The 12,309-nt window shown below is 35.1% G+C and overlaps 1 long non-coding RNA gene across 1 annotated transcript in view; it reads left to right on the forward strand.

Moving 5' to 3' along the window:
* LOC134730443 (uncharacterized) overlaps nucleotides 1–12,309 on the forward strand; it is a 400,466-nt gene that overhangs the window by 247,968 nt on the left and 140,189 nt on the right. The window contains exon 5 of the long non-coding RNA XR_010112205.1: nucleotides 3,826–3,885. This is a non-coding gene — a long non-coding RNA (uncharacterized LOC134730443). The remainder of the gene's footprint in view (nucleotides 1–3,825; nucleotides 3,886–12,309) is intronic.

Below are 12,309 nucleotides of genomic sequence, written 5' to 3' on the forward strand. Positions count from 1 at the left end.
CAACAACCAGAGGAATTTTGGAAACTGTACAAACACATGGAAATTAAACAATATGCTCCTGAATGACCAATGAGTGAATGAAGAATTTAAAAAGGAAATGAAAAATTTCTTGAAACAATTGATGTAAAATACAACATACCAAAACCTATGGGATACAGTAAAAACAGTACTAGAAGGGAAGTTTATAGCTATAAGTTCCTACATCAAAAGAAGAAAAAAAACCCCATCAAATTAAAAACCTAACAATGCACCTTAAAGAACTAGTAAAGCAAGAGCAAGAGCAAACCAAACCCAAATTTAGCAGAGGAAAAATAAATAAAGATCAGAGCAGAAATAAGTAAATTTTAAGTGACAAAAACAACACAAACATAAATGAAACAAGGTGGTTTTTTGAAAAGATAAGTAAAATTGACAGACCTTTAGCCAGACTAACTGAAAAGAGACAGAGAGAGAGCCCAAATAGATAAAATCAGAGATGAAAAAAGGATATTATGACTGATAACACAGAAACTCAAAGGATAATTTGTGACTACTATGAGCAATTATTTGCCAATGATCTGGAAAATATAGAAGAAATGAATAAATTCCTTGACATATACATTCTACCAAGGCTGAAACATGAGGAAATCCAAAATCTGAACAGACCAAAAATAGGTAACAACATTGACGTTATAATAAAAGTCTCCCTGCAAACAAAAGTCTAGGATCCAATGGCTTCACTGCTGAAATCTACCAAACATATAAAGAAGAACTAATACCAATTCTACTTCAGCTATTCTGAAAACTAAGAGGAGACGTGAATACTTCCAAACTCATTATATGAAGCCGGTATATACCCTGATACTGAAACCAGACAAAGACATATCAGAAAGAGAAAACTATAATCCAATATCACTGATAAATAGTGTTGTAAAACGTTATCAACAAGATACTAGCAAATCAAATTCAATAATACATAAAAAAGATCATTCATTATGACCAAATGAGATTTATCCCAGGGATGCAAGGATGGTTCAACATAAGCAAACCAATGAATGTGATACATCATATCAGCAGAATGAAGGACCAAGTCATATGATCATTACAATTGAGGCTGAAAAAGCATTTGATAAAATTCAACATTTCTTCTGGATAAATACCCTAAAAAAACTGAGTATAGAAGAAACATATGTCAACATAACAGCAGTCATATATGACAGACCTATAACTGGTTATATGCTGAATGAGGAAAAACTGAAAGCCCTATGATCATTGCAACTGAGGCTGAAAAAGCATTTGATAAAATTCAACATTTCTTCTGGATAAATACTCTAAAAATATTAGATATATGTCAACATAATAGAATCCATATGTGACCCATATGGGTCCATAGCTATTTTCATAATGAATGAGGAAAAACTGAAAGCTTCTCTTCTAAGATCGGGAACATGACAAGGATGCCCATTTTCAACACTATTACTCACCATAATACTGGAAATGCTAGCTAGAGCAATCAGACATGAGGAAGAAATAAAAGACACTCAAATTGGAAAGGAAGAAGTCAAATTATCCTTGTTTGCAGATAATATGATCTTATATTTGGAAAAATCTGAAGATTCCATTCAAAAATCTATTAGAACTGAAGAACGAATTCAGTAAAGTTGCAAGATACAAAATCAACATACAAAAATCAGTAGCATTTCTATATGCCAACAGTGAACAATCTGAAAAAGGAATCAATAAATTAATACCATTTACAGTAGCCACAAATAAAGTATCTAAGAATTAAGCAAAGAAATGAAAGGTATCTACAATGAAAACTATAAAACACTGATGCAAGTAATTGAAGAAGACAAAGAAATGGAATGATAGTTTGTGTTCACGGATTAGAGGACTCAATATAGTCAAAATGTCCATACTACCCAAAACAATCTACAAATTTAATGCAATCCCAATCAAATTACCAATGAGATTCTTCATAGAAATAAAAAAAAATCTAAATTTTACAGGAAACCACAAAAGACCCAGAATAGCCAGAGCTATTCTTAACAAAAAGAACAAGACTGGAGGAATCACATTACCTCACTTTAAATTATACTACAGAGCTATAGTAACCAAAATGTCATGGTACTCGCATTAAAACAGACACACAGATAAGTGGAACACAACAGAGAACCTAGAGATGAATCCATAAATCTACAGTGAACTCATTTTTGACAAAAATGCCAAGAACGTATGTTAGGGACACAACAGTCTCTTCAATAAATGGTGCTGGGAAAACTAAATATCTATATACAAAAAAATGAAACTACATTTATATATTTTGCTGTATACAAAAGTCAAATTAAATTGGATTAAAGACTTAAATTTAAGACTTCAAACTATGAAACTACTACAACAAAACATTGAGGAAACTCTCTAGGACATTAGAGTGGGCGAAGGCTTCTTTAGTAATACCAATAAGCACAGACAAGCAAAGCAAAACTGAACAAATCGATTACATCAAGTTAAAAGGCTTCTGAACCGCAAAGGAAAAAATTGACAAAATATAGACACAGCCCACAGAATGGGAGAAAATATTTGCAAACTACCTATTGGATAAGGGATTAATAACCAGAATATATAAGGAGCTCAAACAACTCTATAGGAAAAAAATCTAATAATCTAATTAAGAAATTGAAAAAAATACCTGAATAGACATATCTCAAAAGAAGACATGCAAATGAAAACAGGTATATGAAAAGTGCCTCAACATCACTGATTATCAGAAAAATGCAAATCAAAACTGCAATGAGATATGATCTCATCCCAGTTAAAATGTCTTTTATCCAAAAGTTAACAATATCAAATGCTGGTGAAAATGTGGAGAAAATGGAACCCTGGTACACTGTTGGTGGAAATATAAGTTAGTACAACCACTGTAGGAAACAGTTTGGAGGTTCCACAAAAATCTAGAGCTACCATATGATCCAGCAATTTCACTGCTAGTTATATATTGAAAATAAAGAATTCATTATATTGAAGAGATCTTCATGGCAGTCCCTCCCATCCCAGACCTGGAGATGTAGGAGGAAAAAATAGTTTCCTGGGCCAGGCCCAGGGACCCACAGCTCTATGCATCCTCCAGACATGGTGCTCTGCATCCCAGATGCTTCAGCTCCAGCTGTGGGTAAAAGGGACCAATGTACAGCTTAGTCCATGGCTTCACAGGGTGCAAGCCCCAAGCCTTGGCAGCTTACATGTGGTGTTAGGCCTGCGGGTGCACAGAAGTCAAGAATTGAGGTTTGGGAACCTCCGCCTAGATTTCTGAGGTTGTATGGAAATGCCTGTGTGTCCAGGCAGAAGTTTGGTCCAGGGACAGAACCCTCATGGAGAACCTCTGTTAGGGCAGTGCAGAAGGGAAATGTGGGATTGGAACTTCCACAAAGAGTCTCCACTGGGGCACTGCCTAGTGGGGCTGTGAGAAGACAACCACCATCCTCCAGACCCTGGAATGGTAGATAACCGATAGTTCGCACCATGCACCTGGAAAAGCTGCAGACACTCAATGCCAGCCCATGAAAGCAACCAGGAGGGGGGCTGGACCCTGCAAAACCACAGGAGTGGAGCTGCCCAAGGCTGTGGGAAGCCCCCTCTTGAATCATCGTGACCTGGATGTGAGACATGGAGTCAAAGGAGATAGTTTCAGAGCTTTAAGATTTGACTGCCCCACTGGATTTTGGGCTTGCATGGGGCCTATAGCCCCTTCATTTTGGCCAATTTCTCCTATTTGAAATGCATGTATTTACCAAAAGCCTGTACCCCCATTGTATGTAGGAAGTAACTAACTTCCTTTTGATTTTACAGATTCATAGCCAAAAGGGACTTGCCTTGTCTCAGTTGAGGCTTTGGACTTGGAACTTTGAGGTAAGGCTGGAATGACTTAAAATCTTGGGGGTCTCTTGGAAGGCCAAGATTGTGTTTTGAACTGTGAGGACATGAGATTTGGGAGTGGCCAGGGTTGGAATTATATAGTTTGGCTGTGTACCTACCCAAATCTCATCGTGAATTGTAGTTCCTATAATCCCCACATGTCATGAGTGGGACCAAGTGGAGTTAACTGAATCGTAGAGGTGGTTTCCCCCATGCTGTTCTCCATGATAGTGAGTTAGTTCTCACAAGGTCTGATGGCTTTATAAGGGGCTTCCACTTTCACTGGGCACTTATTTTCCTCTCTGTCACCATGTGAAGAAGAACATGTTTGCTTCCTCTTCCACCATGATTGTACGTTTCCTAAGGTCTTCCCAACCTTGTGGAACGCTAAGTCAACTACACCATTTTCTGTTTTTAAATTACCCAGTCTCAGACAGTTCTTTATAGCAGCGTGAGAATGGACTAATCCACATACAATATGGTACTGAGTATTTAAAATAATTTCTTAGAATTTTTCTTATGGTGATGAATAACTGACTTTTATAACAAACAAGTGGTTCATGCTCAATTGTACAAAAGCATAATCTAAGCAATACATACACTCTTCATATTACTTTGCCCTTGTCCCTCAATACACTATTTAAGTACTTTTGACTTTGTCCTAAGTATACTGCCGAGTAATGACTTAAGATGACTTAATTTTCAGTATATTTGTTCCTATTTAAACCACTAAGTAAATGTTCTTTGTACAGCCACTCTTGACCTCACTTGATCTTTACTTTGTTCAGAAGTAATCATAAAGTCAAAAGCAAACTTGCCTGTGGACACTGAATTTATTCATTTACCTTTCTAATGTAATGGTCGTTTGTGTAATTCAAAATGTATTATATTAAATTTTATTAGGTTAGGATTAAAAAATCAAATATAACACTATCTCTTAAAGAATTCACAAATGCGAAAGAATAGGTCACTTGCAGAATCCCACAGATACTTCAGAAGTGGTGATTCTTTATTTGAAAAACACTTGATCTATCATGTTATGTGTGGAGTTGAATGTGATGTCCTTCCTACAGACTTAAAATAAATGGTACTGGGCTGGAAAGTCTTACACAACCAAGCACATTTCAGTCAAATCATCAAATTAATTGCCTTTTGCCTTTAATATACCTTCACTGATAATAGCAAAGAAAGAATGAAGCTTATTTTGTAAGACTTACCTTCTAGGAGATGAGATCAAAAGAAAAAATGAATGAAGGGTTAAGCCAATGGCACATAAAATAAAGCAATTAGCTTTTGAACTCCTTAGTCTAGCACATTTTTTTCAGAGAGTAATCTGTAAAGTTTGAAGTGCTAACAGGATCACTGTGGTGACTAAGTTAAAATCCATATTAGACTCCTCAAAGTACTTTCATTGGATGGCTAAAGCAGTGTCATAAGTACAGTGGAAGCTGACACATCATTAGACAGAAGTTAGCTAAACTTCCTACCACATGGGTAGACTAGAACAGTCACAGAAGTTTCACTAAACTTCTTAGAAAAGTGAAATCATTACATTTTTCTAGCATGATGCAAAATACAACTCAAAGTGAATTTATCAATGCCTGAATAAAACATGACCTAAAATGAAACAATTCAAATATTATATAACATCTGAAAAATGTGTCAGAGAACTCAATAAACTTAAAGCTAAAACATTAAAGCTAATAAAAAATGTCCTGGATTATACAGCTGCTGGTAATGTTTTCTGTATGTTCTAAAGCCATTCTACGTTTTATCACAATAATATTGAACCAGTGTGGATGTCAGACTTTGCATTAAATCTCTCTGATTTCTTTCTGAAAACCTGGTAGGGTTGGGCTATTCTAGCCTCAGGTGATTGGTGTTAGTCAAGTGATTTGCATAGGTCATCAGCAAGCAAAAGGGTTGTGGTTCAAGATAAAACATCTAAGAACCAAAACATGGTATGCCATCTTCTTTCTGTCTGTCAGAATAACCAGCAATGTTCCAGAAATTATCTGCTCTCTCGCCCTAGTCTCAACTTGCAGAAGATGGGCAGAAGATGGGAAGCAGAGCTCCCAGCCTGCCCAAGATGAACATGTGGTATAGACAAGAAATACACCTCTGTTCTTTTAAGCTTCTGAGATTTTGTATATGTTTGTTTCTTACCAAACCACATATCCAAAGTTACTAATTGATGTAATTTGTATTTGGAAAGAAACTCATTTACAACTATTTTTATTCTAAATGATTTCTAAAATGTCCACTTTATTAATTTTGATATATCCAACATATAATCTAGATACCAAGTTTGAATCATTTTTATTTTGTCAAATAACACATATATTTTATAAATTGCATACAAAAACTGTAGCAATCTTATTTTGTTGGGATGATCAGACCCAACACCAGGCTGTGGGGGCTACAAAGTATGGCGGAGTCAAAGGAATGAGAAAAGAGAAGTTTAAGAGTGCATGAAGTGGAACCAGGGGGCCAACGCTAGTATGGAGGCTGCGAAGGCCCAGAGCTCTGGAAGCCCGCACTATTTATTGGTGATCAAACAAAGAAGCAGGTGGTGAGGAAGTGGGGGTTGAAAGAAACTGGTGTGTCAAGTGCATGATCTACAGCTGTGACGGTTTAGCATTTTCTTTGAAGCATATGGAACATGTTCTGCTACTTGAGATAATGGGAAACATGTTCTTCTAGTTTAAGATACAATCAATCTATGAGACTGTGAGTGCTAAAAGCAAAGAGCCAGCAAGTCTAGACATATTCCAAAGGCCACGAGAGGTTTTAGACCCCGGACCCCTGACATGTTCCAAGACTCTTTTACATTAAGTCAGACATACAAGCCCTGCCTCAGCTTTTTTCCCAACACTCAGCTTTTCCCCAGGATGCCCCTTTTTCTTTTTTGTAAAACCGCCACAGCTGTCATTGCTTGTTCTCATCGGTGGCTTTCTCTCCAGAGGTGGCTTCCACATCTGCAGACTAAAAGGAGACAGTACAGGCACATAATTATTAGAACAAAATTTGCAGTGTAGAGCTTCCAATGGCCTTAATCCATTTCAGAGGATTGATTGCAGACAACCCATTGGTTGCCTTGTTCAAAAGACCAGTTCCAGGGGGCAGGGCTTTTTTCCCAACTCTCAGCTTTTCCCCCAACATATTTTTTTGTTGTTGTTATTTACCTCAAAAATATATTTTTCTGATTCTCCCTTAGAAAATCAGATCATATTAAGAATATAAAAACATTTTTTATAGTCATTTTAAGTTTTATAATTATTTGAACATTTATAAATAAGAAATAAATCAAAATTAACAAGAAGCTAACCACTAGTTTTAGAAAATGTTGAATTTGATATTTGTTTATAGTTTGAGGCAGAGAGAGGTCTATTGTTATTAATACTATTTATTTTCTCTGGAACAAATAATTTTGAATCAAGACTTTAAATCGTGTCTGAATAAGAAAATACTAAATACTGAGATTTTATTATTAATGAAATATTCAAAAATAGTTGGAGTAAGTGTTAACTACAATATAAACAGTATTGAGGGATTATAAATATAAAATTAAAATTACATTTAAAGTCAACCACTGAAAGCAATTACAACCAAAGTATTTATACTTATGTCTATAAATCACATAATTTATTTGCTGACAAAGAGAATCATGATTATAAAACAAGTAAAAAGAATGCTATTTTTCATTTACTTCTGTGGAAACCACACACACAAACACATTATACTTAGAAGTAATATGTAACAAACCTGCACGTTGTGCACATGTACCGTAAAACTTAAAGTATAATAATAATAATAATAAAAAAGAAGAGTAACAAAACACTGAACAAAATCTGGGTTATATCTTCATTTACTTAAGTATAAATAAACTGAAAACTGTTCTGCGGAGCTCACACAGAACATCATTATTGCCTGGGAAAAAGGGATAAAGAGTCTTTTAACATCCCTATTTTTCTCTAGTTTAGAAATACAGAATTCAAGCCAACAGAAAAGGAAGCAATTACAGGTTACATGTTCTCAGGTTGGGGATATTTACCCAACCTCTTCATTCATTCAGCTGAATGAAACAAAGCAAGTATAAATGAAAGTGAGAAGCAGCATACACAGTCCAGAGAAACAGAGGACCTGTATTCACAGCCTCAGAGCATTTCATAGTGAAAATTATAATTCCAAAATATTGATTCTTATTAGCATAAAACAAAACTACACAGACTTTAAATTCACTCAAAGAATGGTATATATCATAAACACCTTGGAAACAAAACATAGATTTATTGCCCCAGTCCTAACCTAAAATATAATGTTTCTGTGAAATTCAATTTTAATAAGTTTATCAAGTGATTCTTACATATCTAGAAGATTGTCTCTTCACTTGGATAGAACCTATCATACTTTACAGAACTCCCATGAAGCTAGAAAAGGAGCTTTTTGCTTTGTGCAATAAACAAACCTAAAGATTTATATATATAAGAGGAGAAAAATGTGAAAATGGTACATGCGGATGTACATGTGGAAATACACAACCTAGAAACTGCAGACGTTTTACAATGAAATAATCAAATTAAACACAAACACTCATAGAAAAGAAGTACTTTCTGGTTAAAAAATGTGTCAGGCTTATTTGTAATAATGCAACTGTATAAGAAATAAAAGGTTTCAATTAAAGCTTAAAATACGTCAATCATGGTATTTCAAGTTATGAAATTTTATGATTCTATGTAGTTCTCAAAAGTCCTTCTTGAGAGACAGCAATAGCTCAGCTGAAAGTTTGGGAATGGTGAACATGTATTCTTGGTAATTTTTTTAACTTTTATTTTTTAAGTTCAGGAATATGTGTACAGGTTTATGACATAGGTAAACTTGTGTCATAGAGGATTGTTGTACAGATTATTTTATCACCCAGATATTAGGCCTGGTACTCATTAGTTATTTTTCCTGATCGTCTCTCTCCTCCAACCCTATACCCTCTGATAAGCCCCAGTGTATGTTGTGCCCCTCTATGTGTCCATGTGTTCTCCCACTTATAAGTGAGAACATAAGATATTTGATTTTCTCCTCCTGTGTCAGTTTCCTAAGGATAATGGCCTTCAGCTCCATCCATGTCTGTGCAAAGGACATAATCTCATTCTTTTTTATGGCTGCATAGTATTCCATGGTATGTGTGTGTGTATGTGTGTGTGTGTATATATATATACACAAGTACATATATAACATATATATATAACATATATATAACATACATATAACATTTCCTTTATCCAGTCTATCATTGATTGGCATTTAGCATTTAGGTTGATTCCATGTCTTTGCTATTGTGAATAGTGTTACAATGAGCATAGGTGTCCATGTGTCTTTTTAAGATAATGATTTAAATTCCTTTGGATGCATACCTAGTAATGGGATTGCTGGGTCAAATGGTATTTCTGTCTTTAGGTCTTTCAGGAATCGCCATATTGTCTTCCATAATGGTTAAACTAAAGGCTTATACACAGCAAAGGAAACTATCAACAGAGTAAACATAACCTACAGAATAGGAGAATTTTTTTTTGCAAACTACGCATCAGGCAAAGGTCTAATATCCAGCATCTATAAAGAACTTAAACAAATTTACAAAAAAAAAAAACATAAAAATGGGGGCAAAGGACATGAACAGTCACTTTTCAAAAGACATACACTTAGTCAACAATTACATGAAAAAAAGTTAAACATCACTGATCACTAGAGAAATGCAAATTAAAACCACAGTGAGATACTAGCCCACACCAGTCATAATGGTTACTATCAAAAAGTCAAAAAATAACAGATGCTGTAGAGGTTGTGGAGAAAAAGAAACACATGCTGTTAATGGGAGTGTCAATCTATTATGAGTGTTTTTATTTAGAATAGGACTGAGCTATAACCTGTTATAGGAATATTCATGTTGTAGGGAAAGTACTTTGTAAAATTTCTCTCACCTAGTTTTCAAGTATATTTGCATTTAACAAAATGCCGTTATATTCATTATTATTATTGTTAAAATCATTTGTGTATAGCAAGTTTATAATAAGGTCTTATATACAAACAAGGAGTCTTTTATGAAATATATATAATGGCAATCAGGAAATTTGGTCAATGAAGACAATCTGGTCTCTTTTGTCATAAGGTCTTTGGATGTTTCTATTTTAATTTTGTCTAGGTAACTGACTGTGAACTCACACAATCCATAGGAAGGTAATAATTTACTCCTTAATACTATTGAATAAGTCTGGAATAAATGACCAGATAAAGAATAACCGCTATGATTTTATTGAGAGAGTATTGTGAGGAATAAGCTTCTTACCTGAACTTAAGAGCGTGAAGGTAAAACATAAGGGCAATGGCTTCTGGCCTCAAGGTGGTGTTCATTCATATTTCAATATAATTTATTGTTTTAGGATGTTGTATTTTATAGGATAAAGGTAAAGTTTTGTGAACATTTATAGTCATTAAGAACAGTATTCATGTTACTTTGGTTGAGCTTGTTTGATCTTTGTCCTCTCATTAACCTCTTTTCATATTTACTCACTTGTGTAGCAAATGATGGTTTCATAATTTATTTTTCACTCCCTTTTATCTGGCCACTTGAGAAAAAATTAGGTCAGAGAAGACAGTTAAGCTTTTGAAGTTGTTATAATAGCATAGAGTCTGACAGGTGAAAAAACCAAGGGAGGCCTAATTCAAATTCACAGAGAATCTGACTAAAGCAAAATAATAGGTCTAGCAGAGAAGAATCCAAACTAGTAAGTGAATATCTTGGCAATGCATATGTTAGGCTATGATTTAAAATGCAGATGCCCTGAAGGAATTAGATCATGAGTATGTACTTGTTTGCATACTGGTCATTCCATTTGATTCAAATAGTACAGTCAATTTTGATAATATAATGTTAAAATTATACAGGGGACCAAAAATACACCTGAGTTAAAAAGGTGTTTAAAAAGTACAAAATTCTTAAAGTCATCTGTCAGTCACTCATAGGAGTAATGACTTTTATACATCTGAACAATGTCTTTCATTTCTATTTTTTTGGCATCTTTAACATGAGTTTGTACAGTCGTATCATTTCTATTTTTTTTGGCATCTTTAACATGAGTATGTACAGTCATATCTACATGAGTATGTACAGTCATAAATATTTTTGTTGTAAAAAAATGATGCTAAAACCTAGTGGCTTAATGTTAGAACAGTATTTTTCCCCGACCAATCTGTTGTTCATTTGAGCATTGTAAGCAATTAGTCAGGTCTAAGTGATCTCATTTTGGCTTACTCACACGTATGTGGTTAGCTGATGGGTTACTTGAGACTGGATTGTCTCCAGCAGATTCATTTGCATATCTAGTATTTCCTTAAGTATTAGCTAGTAAGGTCAAGTGCCTGGATGTGGATGTCTTATCATAAGATTCTATCAGCCTAGCCTAGACAGCAAGGTTCCAAGAAGGCTAGGCGAAATGTGTAAGGTCTTCTGACACACGGGTTCAGAATTGGCAAACTGCCATTTTGGCTGCAATATGTTGGCCAAAGCAAACCAAAAGATCAGTGCATTTTTAACCTTCTCTTAATGTGATGAATTTCAAAGTTAAATTACAAGAAACTGTGGATACAGAGAGTATTCACATTGTGTAATTGTATGTGTAGGCATGTTTTGTCCATATATGTATATGTGTGTGTATCTTTATGAGCACATGTAGTCGTGTTTCTTGTAAATAAGTTGATAATGATATAGGATGCAAAGAAGAAAAAAAACAGCCTTCTCCTCCCTCTTTTGTTGATATGCAGCTGTAAGTGTTGACCTAGAACACAACTATGCCAGTTAACATCATATTACCCAGTAGTTTTGGGCAGATGCTAAAGGTCACACTGTCAGAAATTCACAAATACAAAATAGTAATAGACATCTCTCAGGATAAAGATTTCTGATCATAGAAATGATCAATATTCGGTCATTTGGGTCTTTCTAAATACCTTTGCTATCCAACACAAGTATTTTCAATGTAGTGGCTATTTGGGGGAGCAGAGGATAAGTTAAGAGACACGACATGTTGTGAGTTACTGTAATTTGGAAGTCAGGCTTTGGCAGTAGGGTAGACTGAGTAAAAAAATGGTGCCATTTCTCCAATGCTACTTGTGCCCACATGTTTTACAATGTAACCGTTCAGCTCCTATGTTCACTGTGGCGAAGTCTATTTTCATACCCTCTGTGCCTTGTGACCTCTTTTGTCCAATGGAATGGGACAGAAATTACACTGTGCCAATTCTGAGTCTAGTGCTCAGTAGGCTATGTATCTTTCCCTTCTCTTAGGACCCTTGCCTCCTCTGTGTGAACAATCTAACCTGCCCTGCTGGAGGATGAGAAATCACAGAGATGAGTGTCAGGTCAGTTCA

This window comes from Pan paniscus, chromosome 4 (genome assembly GCF_029289425.2).
Source record: "Pan paniscus chromosome 4, NHGRI_mPanPan1-v2.0_pri, whole genome shotgun sequence".
Classification (NCBI taxonomy): Eukaryota; Metazoa; Chordata; class Mammalia; order Primates; family Hominidae; genus Pan; species Pan paniscus.